General features: G+C 36.6%; 1 non-coding gene across 1 annotated transcript; it reads right to left on the reverse strand.

The window, feature by feature from the left end:
- Positions 1 to 9,351: 9,351 nt before the first annotated feature.
- Positions 9,352 to 9,458, reverse strand: LOC121231596 (small nucleolar RNA R71). The gene has a single exon (XR_005929653.1). It is a non-coding gene; the product is annotated as a small nucleolar RNA R71 (small nucleolar RNA).
- Between the last annotated feature and the right edge of the window lie 4,855 nt (positions 9,459 to 14,313).

Genomic DNA, 14,313 nt, shown 5'->3' on the forward strand with positions numbered 1-14,313 from the left:
CAGTATTCCACAGAGTAGTTCATGGCAGAATCACGTAGCAAGGAGATAGCACCTTAGCATTCATCGGGTGTACAGATAGCTCATCGAGTACCCGATAGTGTTGTCCAGCAATTCAGCTTGCTCGGCTCATCGCTATCCATAGCCTTAATCAGTAGCCCATGTTTCGGATTCGGTCAACTGGGGCTTTTTGACTTATTTGGTCGTTACCGGTGGTATGTAGGTGCGGGGGTAGTATTTGTCGGGAATGGAGGTTGTGGAACAGCCATATTAGTTCGAATGTATTGGTTGAACCAATCATTCATCACGCTATAGAATGCTTGTCTAGCTTCATCATTCAGATTACTAGCATTAGGTGAGAGTCTGTCGGCACTGTCCCTTGTGCGGGAGCAGGCGCTACACTCTCAAGATCATCAGCTACCTCTCGGTCACGATCGGGATCCATTACTATAAACACATTTACAATTGTCAGAAATCACCACACTATCAAGTAATCACATAAAATGGCATGTATAGCTAGACCCAACACATTACGGTAGTCCTAGAATCGACTAAACCGTAGCTCTGATACCAATTTAATGTAACACCCCGAACCCGAGACCGACACCGGAGTCGGACACGAGATGTTAACAAACTTTGAAAAATTTTTCCAGACACTGCCCAGTCTGAGTACTAGTCGCTTCAAAAATCATATCTTGAGTTTCACAACTCGAAAATCAGTTTTGTGATTTTTCCCTGAAAATAGACTCATGTCCCCACCTATGTATTTTTTTCTAGAATTTTTGGTCGGGCCAATTAGTACAGTTTATTAGTCAAAGTCTCCCATGTTACAGGGGTCGACTACACTGACCTTTTCCCATTACGACTTGGATATCTCTCTGCACAGAGCTTCAATACTGATGCCGTTTGTTTCTATGGAAACTATACTCAGAGAGGAATCCATACATATATGGTATGAGCCTTAATTATCTCTGGTCAATTTATAGTGAATTTCCAAAGTCGGAACAGGGAATCCAGAACTGTTCTGGCCCTGTTCCACAAGAACCCGAATATCTCTTACTGTACTGTTCATATGATTGTTTCGTTACTTTCATATGAAAGTAGATTCATCAAGGTTCGATTACGTAATTTATTCACTATTTATTCCACTCCTACGAATTCTTGTGATTTTTCCAATCCACACCACTGCTGCTGTCAGCCTCTGTTTTCAAAGTAAACCTTACCTATTTTCGGGGTTTCATGGACCAACTAGGGCCTTGTCATACATATGCCCACATATGATCATACTTAGCCATTCCAATGGCTGATCATTTGCTCAACACTTCCATTCCAACTATAGTTACATCATGAAACCATCTATACATTCATAAACACGAATGGTCTAATGCCATACTCCACTTCTACAAGCCATTTTCGCATGGCTGTACACTTATACATTTCATAAAGTACTCGAAAACAACAATGGGTAGTCCTATACATGCCATATCAAAATTCAACCAAAATAGTACCCAAAAAGCCTTTGATAGTGTGGGCGACTTCGACTTCAAGATCCCGAGTCCGATAGCTGGAGAACCAAAAAATCTATAAAACAGAGGAGCAGTGTAACGAGTAAGCAATTTATGCTTAGTAAGTTTTGAGCAAGGAATTCCAGCATAAACAAAGAATAACACACATTTAGCTAAACGGAATATTTCACAATACGCAATTTACCGATATCAAACTTGCTTCACAACATTAACAACCCTTATGTACATACACAATAGACTAACTTAGCCGAAGGCCGGTAGCTCGTTTATCAACTGAGCGAACATTTATTTGTAAGGGCTCGATTAAATTCAACACATACGTAACATATCCCCATATTGGGATGTTTTTCGAGTATTCGCTGGAATTTTACAGCAAGCTCATTCATTACCAAATCACGTACCTTCGGGATTTAACCGGATATAGCTCCTCGTTCAAATGCCTTCGGGACATAGCCCGGTTTTAGTAACTCACACAATGCCTTCGGGACATAACCCGGATTTAATAACTCGCACGAATGCCTTCGGGACTTAACCCGGATTTAGTATCTCGCACAAAGGCCTTCGGGGCTTAACCCGGAATTTGTATCTCGCACAAATGCCTTCGGATCTTAGTCCGGATATATTCACTTAGCACAAAGCCTTCGGGACTTAGCCCGGACAGCATTCAATTAATCATGCACATCTAACAATAATTCATGGCACATTCATATTTCATTTTCATTTGCGAAACTCAAACACAAGGCACATATCGTCCTTGCACATTCGGCTCAATAGCCTCACATAGAGCATGATTTAATCACATCGTAATTTAAGCTCTCTTACTCAAGAACTTACCTCGGGTGTTGTCGAACGATTCCGCTAGCTATTCAACCACTTTTTCCTTCCCTTTATCGGATTTATTTCCCCTTTGCTCTTGAGCTTATTAAACAAATAAATTGATTTCATCATTTAGGCATCAAAAAGATGAACACAAGGCACTTAGCCCATATTTATACATTAGACATTAAAGTCTCATACATGCAAAAATCATGCATCAACACAACATATTAGCTAATTTCTTTCCCCTTGGCCGAATATGCATGTCTATTTTTGGGGTCGATTTCAACACTTAATACACACATATACACACTAGTAAAGCATCCTCCCCCTTTTCATCAATTTAACACATGCATTGCTCATTAACATGCAAAGTTACATTCGGCCTTAGCACACATCTTGCTAGCCGATTCTTCTCCATTTAGCAACCAATGCACATATGTGCTCACACAAAAATGCTAAAAAGGAGGTTCAAGAATCATCAAGCCATCATCACATGCATCATTAACAAGCTTCATATTTTGCATGCAATGGCATTAACACAACCTCCACCTAGGCCGAATCTTAACTCATCCTCATGCCTCATCACCACAACATCAAACACCAACCAAGAATGATGCATCCATGGTCAAGTGCCATTTCCATCACATAGCAAGATTTAGACCATGGGCTAGGTAGAACTCAAGCTAACAACTAAAACATGCATGCATCTCATGGAACATCATCAAACATACCTTAGCCTAGCTACATGCATGGCCGAATCTCTTCACCTTTCTTCTTCTTTCCTCCTTAAAATTTTTGGCCAAGGATGAACCAAAGGATGAGAAAATTTTTTCTTTGTTTTTCTTTCTAATTTAGGCTAAATGAAGGTGAGAAAAGGATGAACAAAGATCTTCTCCTCTCTTTTCTTTAGCTCACGGCAATGGGGGGAAAGAATCAACTACACACTTTTTTTTTTGTGTATTCATCATACTCCTTTTCATTATTTAATTTCCATGCCTATTATTTTATTTTTTTCCAGCCATGATGCACCAACAAAACATGTCTATGACATGTCTTGGCCATCAAACTTGGTCTACCATGCTTGTCATGGCCGGCCACTACTAGTAGGGGGGGAATTTGACATGCAAGTCCCCCTTTGTCCACATGCACTAATAGGTCCTCACACATTGACCTATCACATTTTAGAATTTTCTCACATAAGTCCTATTGACTAAATTCACATGAAATCAACCAAATTGAAGCTTGAAATTTTCACACATTCATAATTACATATTCTAGACAATAAGTATCACATTCAAACATTTCGGTGACTCGGTTTAGCGGTCCCGAAACCACTTCCCGACTAGGGTCAACTTTGGGCTGTCACATGATAGATCCTGGTGCTTATGAGCCTAACTAAGAAAATTCGTTATCAATCAAGGAAAAGAAAAAAATCAAAGATTAATAGCATCATCAGTGAGCCCGTTATATTCAAAAGTATCACAAAGTTGGGAATCCATTTTAAATGATGCTTAGGGTATTTTGTCATAGTGCCCCTAAACTGTAGATTGTTTTGGATCATTTGAATCATAGCCGATTTGATATCGAAATTTTTAGCTGTAATTGTCAGCCTTGCTATACTGTCTTGAACCATATCTAAACTTGGTAAGGCATAATCCCATAAGTTCTCTCATTCTGGGCCATCTGTATGTTTGGGGGAAGCTGTGGTGCTAGTGGGTTTCCTAGAGCGTTGTTGTCAGCATCGTCAAACAGTTGATTTTCATGTGGTACAGTACCCATAGCAGGTGGTGGATCTTGCATCTACTATTGTTGCAGCTACTGACACCGATTTCTTTGGATTATTCCTTCTGAATTGGTGGCTCCTACAATATGTGTGCCTATACTGCGAGTCATGCACTAAACCCAGAAAAAAGAGATTAGTAACAATAAATAAAATAAAATCATATATACAACCTACAAATTTCCTAATTATTCTTTTACTTGCAAGAATTAAAATTAACCTAGTAAAGTTGCCTTCTCAGTAATAGCACCAACAACATGATGACTCATCCATGGAAATATAGAAAAAGGTTAAGGACTAAATTGGAATTTGAAATAATTAATTAAATTAAAAGATGATAAAGAAGAAATATCATCTTATTTTTCCATCTTCAACCTTAAGAATACATGGAAACCCTAGGAGAGAGAAAAGAAGCTTTCAAGGCCTAATTAAGTAAGTTTCCTTGTCCTGTTTTAGTAATTTTGGTATTTTTGAAACCAGGATAGCTTAATCTCTCTATTTGAGGGATTAATTTGAAATTTTATCAAGGTATGAAAATGGGTCATGGTTGTATTATACTGGAAATTAGAAATTTATGGTAGAAAATGAAAGATTATTGATAGATAAACAACTTTTGCAAAGTGATTTTTAATGAATACTTGATTTAGGGACTAAAATGTAAACTTATGAAATTGAAGGAAAAATTCTAAAATTTTATGTAAAGATGTGTTGTAAAATTTTTAATAAGGCTTTGGTTAGGCTTGGAATAGGGAGTAATTTGTACAAGTTTCATTTTTCGGGCCTAGGGACAAAATCTGAATTTATGGAAAAGTTAGGGGCAAAATGGTAATTTTTCCTAAAACCAAAATTGAGTCCATTTATATATAAAATGTTTTAAATTGATATTAAATTCATTTATATAAATCCGGACAACACTAATTCGAGGTTAGATTGAGGAAAAGAAAAGATTTTGGATTAGTAGACTTTTACGCGAACAAGTGTCGAGGTAAGTTCGTGTAACTTAATCGGACATGTAATTATGTTAATTAATTGTTATGTTGTTTGTAATGTGATTTATGTTGATGTGTTTCACTTGTATGCTATGATGAAAAATGAAAATAAGCTTGAAATGGTGATAAAGAGGTTAGTCCCAATTGGATGTTGAATTCCGATGAATGTGTGCGCTTTCCTAAAATAAGTAGGGTCCTGCATTTGTTGCGGATGAGATTTAGCTCGGACGAGTAATCCCAATGTCCTTGTTATATAAAGGATTTAGCCGAGACAGGTAATCCCGATGTAATACCTCTCGTACGTAGTTATGATTAGGGTTTAGTCAGGACTGGTAATCCTAATTGATCTCCCCTGAGCATACGTTATATAAAGGATTTAGCGTGGACTGGTAATCCTGTTAAATGTTATGTGGCTCGAGAGAGTGCTTATTGGTTAAGTGCCCTAATGGGTACCCTTGAATAAGAAATTGATGAATTTTTTAGTTGTACACTTCGAGTGTACTACTTGAGCATTCACTGGAATTTAATGATTCAAAGGACATATGTAATAGCCCGATTTAGACCCTAGTCAGAATGGTGGTTTTGGGACCACGAATCTGAGTCAGAAAAATATTTTAAATTTATTTTCTGTGTTTTTTTTTGTGTGAATTTATGCTTGTGAAATTTTCGTGATTCAATTTTATCGTTTAGGTTCCCGATTAAATAAAAGGACTTAATCACGTAAAATAAAAATTTAGTGGTTAAATGTGAAAGTGCTTAATTGTTGTTGTCTTTATTAGTGGATGTACTTATAATGCAAATATACCTTTGAATTTTGTATGGACACATTCTGTCATTAATAGGTGAATTATAAATAATTTATACTAAGGTTAAAATGGTAACTTATGTGATAAAATGTCATAATATATAACATATCATAAAATAATAAAAGAAAACATTTTTAGAGTTCATACTTTCCTATTGCCGAATCTTAAAATAACCAAAGAAAAGAAAAGAAACTTAGGGTTCGGCACTTTCAAGATTGATTCAAGGTAAGTTTTAGCTCGGTTTTTGATAATTTCTACATTTTTGAGATCGTTGCTTCGGGTACTATAAAACCCAAGCTTTAATTTTTGATTTTGATGAATATTTTGAGTTGTGCCATTGTTTATAGCTTGTGATTTTTGTTGTTTGATGATGAAAAATGAAGGATATGTTTTAGATTAACATATTTTGAATTGGAGTTTTTGATGATTTTGAGTAATTAGGACTTAATTGCAAGAATAATAATTTGAGGGACTAAAATGTGAAATTGATAAAATATATGGACTTGTATAGGCATGGGTACCATTCAGCCAAACATGGGTGTTTTGAAATTTTGTGTATTTTGTGTTTTGTGCAATAGGGACTAAATTGTAAAAATTGTAAATGTTAGGGGTAAAATGGTAATTTTCCCATTTATGTGTTTTTGGACTAAATTGAATGAAAATATGTTTGAATGAGCTTAATTTGATTATATTTAGATCAAGAACCAAAGAAATTGGATTTGGATCGAGGAAAAACGAAAGTTGTCGACTAGCTGCCTGATTTCGTTTTGATCGTCCGAGGTAAGTTTATAAGCAAATAGACGTGTTTATTGATAATTTAATGTTATATTTACATGCTGTTATGAAATGTTAAGATTAAATTATTCTATGGCCGAATGTGTTTGAATATGGTTACTACACTTCCGAGTTCGATTTGACCGAGATAGGACATCTGAAAGCCTCGTATAAACCTTAGGAATAGCTAGGATACATATGTCATGACATAGGATTCCGATATATGTGTGCGAGTAAGTCCATGGCATCAATTTGTGATTTTGATATGTGTTTACGAGTAAGACCCTGTCTGGGATAGTGGCATCGATATGGGGCTACATGTAAGACCACATGTAGGACGTTGGCATTATACAATTTATGTGATTACCCGAGTGTCCTATCCAATTCTGAATGGTTCATCAGGCAAAGGTAAAACGTGATCGAATGTGTTATATGAGCAAAAAGGGACAGGTATGATTTAGTTTTTTAGTTAACAATGATAAGGTAAGTATGTGACTGGTTTGATAATATGTGTTGTGTATAACATAAAGAATAAAATTCCATAGTTTAAATATGTGTATTCGGCTTTGAAAAGATGGTGTAAATATTATGGAAATGATTCTTGGATTTTCATTTATATGTACTGATAAACTGTAATTTTTACAGATTTTTATCCCATGCTTAACACATTTATGGATGATTTCTCTTTAGATTTGGTGAATTCGATGCTCCTAATCCTTTAGTTTCATGTTTTATACTTAGGTGAGCATATGAGAGTAAAAAGACTGAGAAACGGGCCAAAAAAAAAGAGAAAATGGGCCAACATGGGAAATCAACACGGCCTGGACTTCCTCACACGGGTAAACCACACGCCCGTGCCTATTTAACAGCCTTGAGCACGGCCTGAAGCAATCGCACACGGGCGTGTCCCTGTCAAGCCCAAGTATAGTCCTATTCGAAAAAGGTCACTTTTGAGGGATCTTAGGCATTCTAAAGCCTATTTAAACACCTAATGAGGCACTTAGAAAAGACACACGGAGTAGGAGGCAAGGAATTACTCGAAGGAAGCCGATTGATCCATCTCAGGAGCCGAATTCATCGTCAAAATTGAAGATCTCCCTTCAATTTCCTTCAGGAGTTTTGGGTTTTCTTTATGTTTTGTTATCTTTATTCTTTTGAGATGTTTTATTTCATAATTATGAACTAAATACCTAAGGGGAATGAAACCTAATACGGATCTTGTTATTATTATCTAAATTGTATGATGAATATTTGACTTGTTCTTAATTATGTGTTCTTAATTCTTGTTTTAATATTCTAGGATATTGATTCAAGTTAATGTACTTATTCAGAGGAGGAAAAGTCCCTGACTAAGAGTAAATTTTTCGTAATTAAGTGGAGTTGATTGCACGCCTAGAGATAGGGTGACAAGATTTTTTCGGATTAGGGTGAAACCTAATAAAGGAGTCCAAAGATAGAGTTAATGCAACACTAGGGTGTTAATTAGAAAGATATTTCAATTAATCAACCTAGGTTTAGATGTTATTAGTCTCGAGAGAGATAATAATATAACTTAGGGATTTCTATGGATCAAGTCAAATGAATAAATCGTCTGATTCAGAGTCAAATAAGAGGTGAAGTCTAGGTGGATTTTTCCTTGGGTATTGTCTTAATCAATCAAGTTTTCCCAAAAGGTGTTCCCCAATTTTCTCTTTGTGAACCCTTAGTTTAGTTAATTAGATTAGATAAACAAATCCTTAATTTTTAGGCTAGATAATAAAAAGAAAGTAATTACTAGTACTCTTGATTCCTTTGGGTTCGACAATCCGGTCTTGCTAAAGCTATACTACTGTTCGATAGGTACACTTGCCTTCATCATGATAATAGTTAGTTTCAAGAACGATTAATTTTAAATTTTTAAAACCTGTCGCGAATATCATGTATCAAGTTTTTGGCGTCGTTGCTGGGGAACTTAAGATATTAGGAACACTCAATTTTTATTACTTTAGCCATTTTACTTTTATTGCAATTTATTTTTTAGTTTAGTTTAATTCCACTTTTCTAACTTTTCTTTTATTTTCTGAAAGGTTTTTCTAGTTTATGACCAAAAGAAACCCGCCAGGACCATTACTTTTTGATAGTGACATTGATCGCACAGCTCGTAGAAACCGAAGAGAAATAAGACGAAGCTTAAGATACATAGAGGAAGGGCAAGAGGACGATATTCACACCACAGCCGAGGAGATGGCTGAAAATCAGGAAAACCCGCTACCTCCTGCTATTGCCGCTGATCCAGTAAATCAGAATCATGTTCCACGCACTATGTATGATTATGCTAAACCGAATTTGACAGGAACTAAGTCAAGTATAGTTACGCCTGCTATTACTGCAAATGATTTTGAACTGAAACCTAACACGATTCAAATGATACAGCAATTTGTTTAGTTTGATGGTTTGTAGATAAGGATCCAAACAATCACTTGGGGAATTTTCTTGAGTTTTGCGACACATTTAAAATCAATGGCATTTCTGACGATGCCATACACCTTCAGTTATTTCCCTTTTCATTAAGGAATAATGCTAAACAGTGATTGAACTCGTTACCACGAGGGTCAATCACTACTTGGGAACAAATGACCGAAAAGTTTTTACTAAAATATTTTCTGCCAGCTAAAACAACTAAATTAAGGAATGATATATCTTCTTTTGTGTAGATGGATCTAGAAACGCTCTACGATGCATGGGAGAGATATAAAGATCTGTTGAGAAGGTGCCCTCACCATGGATTACCACTCTGGCTACAGGTTCAAACTTTTCACAATGGGTCGAATCCTTCGATTAGACAAATAGTTGACGCAGCCGCTGGTGGGACTATCAATAATAAGACACCTGAGGATGCTTATGAATTTATAGAAGAGATGTCACTGAATAATTATCAGTGGCAAGTCATGAGGACAAAGCCAACGAAAGTAGCCAGCGTTTTTAACATCAATTCAGTCACCATGCTCTCTAATCAAGTAGAACTTTTGAATAGAAATATTGATGGTTTTCTTGGTTCTTCACAGGTTCACCCAGTAATGCAATGCAATGCAAGTGAAGGAGGAACGAGCAATTCAAAGTACCCACCTTATGGCCACAACATTGAAAAATAGCAATTAAATTGTATGGGTAATAATCCTCGACCTCAAAATAATCCTTATAGCAACACTTATAATGCAGGATGGAGGAACCATCCAAATTTCTCACGGGGAGGCCAAGGGAATCAAAGACCACCACCACCTCTAAGCTTCCAACAACCACCTTACCAACAAGAGAAAAAGTCAACGTTGAGGAGATGCTAACAAAATTTATCTCGGTGTTAGAAACTCATTTTCAGAATACCGAGACAGCACTTAAGAATCAACAAGCGTCGATCCAAGTGCTAAAAACTCAGATAGTCCAGCTCACTAAATTAATTTCTGAATGAACACAAGGTAGCCTACCGAGTAAAACTGAATCTAACGCAAGAGAGCAGCTCAATGCGACTACCATTCAAGATAAGGAAGGGTTAGTTGCACCTGAACCAGAACCGAGACAAGAAACTATGGTAAGTAAAGGTAAAGGTAAGGTAGACCACAATGACCAAAAATAGGTAAGTAAAGAATACAAACCACGTGTACCATACCCCAATGTGACAAGGAAAGACCACACAGACAAACAATTCGGTAAATTCCTTAAACTTTTAAAGAAATTACATATTAACTTACTGTTTATTGATGCTCTTTCGCAGATGTCGAACGTAGTCAAATTTTTAAAGTAGCTTTTAGCAAATAAGCGGAAGTTAGATGAGGCATCGCATGTGGAGTTAAATGCAGTTTGCTCAGCCAGTCTACAGAATAAGCTAGCCAACAAATTGAAAGATCCAGGGAGTTTTATGATTCCTTGTTTAATTGGTAGCTTAAATTTTAAAAATGCTTTGGTTGATTTAGGGGCTAGTATCAATGTCATGCCTTACAAAATGTTTAAGCAACTAGGTCTTAGGAAACCCAAACAAACTAGGATGAGCATTCAATTAGTAGATAAAACAATCAGATTTCCTAGGGGTATTATTGAAGATGTACTCGTTAAAATTGAGAAATTTATATTTCCAGTTGATTTCGTTGTTCTAGACATAGAGGAGGATAGTAATGTGCCTTTAATTTTAGGGAGGCCCTTTTTAGCAACTGCTAGAATGATAATTGATGTCGGTACAGATGAACTCACACTTCCTGTGGGTGATGAAACAATCACTCTTCAAGCTCGTAATTCGAGTAACACCTCAAAAATAGAGGGTGATTGCATAAATCTTACTACTAGTACAAATCATATGGTGAAACCCTCTGTGCAGAAAACAGGTTCGAAGAGCGCACATGAGCCTTGCTCAAGCAACAACAAAGGACCTATTTATGAAGAACGAAGGCTATGAGTTGAGGAACTAGATGAATGGTAGACACATAAACCAAAACCACGCCTTAAGGAGCTTAATATTCCACCAAATCAACTTAAGGTTGGAGACAAAGTACTACTGGATACAGTAGATCCTTGTATTGCCACTTCTGAATCTAATGGAGAAATTCATCCTAAATTTGGCACTTTTAAGGTAAATAGTACTCGTTCAAGACCTTATTTTGATAAAATTGATAGCAGGGAGGAGAAGTATAAACTCCTCGCACCACCATGACCACGCAACAGAAAGGTATGTCGAGCTTAGACTATAAATAAGCACTTCTCGGGAGGCTACCCGAGCACTAACGGTGTTATCTTCTTTAAATTTTAGTTTTTAACATTTAATCACTAACTGAGTACTTGGCCAAAGGTTTTCTAGAACCACACAGCCAGGCACACGGGCGTGCCTTAGGCTGTGCTCACACCACGGGTGGAGACACGGCCGTGCGAAAATAGGGCAAAATTTTTTCCCAACACGAGATGCGATAAATTACCACAGTCGTGCGACGTGGCTGTGTGCGAGTCTGTCAAAACAACACGAGCGTGCGACACGCCCATGTCTAGAAACCATGGTTGAAATTGAGAATTTAGCACACGCCACCCGTGCTCAAGACTGATAAAACAACATGGGCGTGCACCTATACACACGGGCATGGGAGAAGCGAACGAAGTAGGACACGACTATGCGACATGCTTGTGTGCACCAACACGCCCAAAGGACACTGGCGTGGGATGAATCTCAGACGCGCCCGATTTCAAAAACCACGAAATGCATAGGCTGAAATGAGGGCACACGGGCGTACCCCACGGCCGTATACCCCAATTTCTTTATAAACACCTATTATTCTTACTTTTTTTATCTTTTTTTTATCTTTATTTATATGTTGAAATTACTTTTTATTTTCCTTTAATACTATTTTTTACTTTATCTTTAGATTTTATAATTTTTATTCGGCTATTACTTTACGAGAAATTATGCTTCTTTATATTTCCTAGAAGAAGTTCCTGATCGTATCATAGTTATAAAGAGCTCCAAAGCTGGAAAAGGTTCTCCACAACTACCATGTCCTGCCCGACCACCACGATAACCTCTTCGTTGGACACTGTGGCTGTGAAAACCAACCTCTACCACCACTGGAGTATCCTCCTCCAATCTCATCATTGCCTTGGCCGATTATTCTCCATAACTCCAATTCAAGGATTCCATTCATCATTCAGGAAGTTTCACTCCTCTCCCTATCTTATGATCTTATATCTATATAATTCAATAAATCTAACTTTGTACATTGAGGGCAATGTACATCTTAAGTATGGTGGGTCTTTTATATCATTGTCAGAAAATCCCTGAATTTTATCTTATTCTCATGTGATCTTCTCATATCATTATTAAAATGAATTTTGATTCATTTATGATTTTTATTGATATGCCTTGAATTAAAACATAAGTATTCATGCATTGATTGTTTAAACTTTAAGAAATTAGAGAATCAAGCATGATAAGTTCATTTTTAAGAATTAAAATTTTTTTAGGTTGATTTCCCAAGTTTCGGTATTATCTTGAGTTAAAATTCACCGGTTTAAACATATAAAAGCCATAATTCTTGTGAGATCTTGAGCCTTTAGAGCATTTATTATTTCTTTCATGCTCACTTTTATTGTTGCTTTGAGTGCGTCAATATTGAATTGTCATTCTAGAACTTGCTTGATTATGCATGTCAAGACCACACCATTTGATTTGATATGTCAAGACGATAAAGGCACTTAGGCTTAACTCACTCACTCCTTAAAAGCCTACCTTCACAATTAACCCCTAGTAAACCCCCTTGAGCCTAACAACCTATTCATTGATTTACCCTCAACATTAACCCTTAACCCATTATTATTGAAATTCCCCAAATTAATTTGATCCCTATTTTTGTCGAGATTTGATTTGAATAAATTGCTTAGCTACGTTTTATTTTTGATAGTTAGCCTATGTTATTTGACTTGTTCTTCTAAAAAAAATTACAATACATACATATATATATTAGTAGTAATTCATTGTTTTTGAGCTTAAGTGTTTAATTCCATATTCTGAGAAAAAGCTCACTTGTATTCGATTGATAATTAGTTATTTTTCTAGTTAGATAAATTTTCAATTCAATCTCGATTCTAACCTTTTCTTTTAGCTTGTGACCACACCCCCTAACCAAAGCCACGTTACAACCCTCTAAAGACCTTTTGATTGATGTATCATCTCAATATATAGTGGTGGAGATTTGATTTTCATGCAAGCCTATGGTAATAACTTTTGATATTGACTAATGAGTGCTTCACTTATTGTCCTTAAACACCTCGAGTGATTTGAGTGAATCTTTAGTGAGGATGTTAAACTTTGTGATATTTTGAATCAAAGGTAAATCACTTAGATGACGGGAGACAGCTATGTTTTTATGATAAAATGCTCAACTTGGAATGCTTGAAACTTTGATGTTCTTCTAGTTGAATTCCCAATGTATGATTACTTATGGTTTATTTTGAGATATTATTGATAGGGATTATAAGTTGAGAAGAATTTATTTTGATTGTGAGTTGAGGATTTTGCTTGAGGACAAGCAAAAGCTTAAGTGTGGGGGTATTTGATAAACCGTAATTTATACATATTTTTATCCCATGCTTAGCACATTTATGGATGATTTCTCCTTAGATTTGGTGAATTCGATGCTCTTAATCCTTTAGTTTCATGTTTTATACTTAGGTGAGCATAGGAGAGTAAAAAGAGCGAGAAACGAGCCAAAAACGGAGAAAATAGGCCAACATGGGAAATCAACACGGCTTGGACTTCCTCACACAGATAGACCACACGTCCGTGCCTATTTAACATCCTTGGCCACGGTCCAAAGTAATCGCATACGAGCGTGTCACACGGGTGTGTCCCTGTCGAGCCCAAGTATAGTCTTGTTCGAAAAAGGCCACCTTTGAGGGCTCTGAGGCATTCTAAAGCCTATTTAAACACCTGAGGAGGCACTTAAAAAAGACACACGGAGTAGGAGGCAAGGAATTATTCGAAGGAAGTCGATTGATCCATCTCAGGAGTCGGATTCATCGTCAAAACTGAAGATCTCCTTTCAATTTCCTTCAGGAGTTTTGGGTTTTCTTTATGTTTTGTTATCTTTATTCTTTTGAGATGTTTTCTTTGT

This window comes from Gossypium hirsutum, chromosome A06 (assembly GCF_007990345.1).
Source record: "Gossypium hirsutum isolate 1008001.06 chromosome A06, Gossypium_hirsutum_v2.1, whole genome shotgun sequence".
NCBI classification, from domain to species: domain Eukaryota; kingdom Viridiplantae; phylum Streptophyta; class Magnoliopsida; order Malvales; family Malvaceae; genus Gossypium; species Gossypium hirsutum.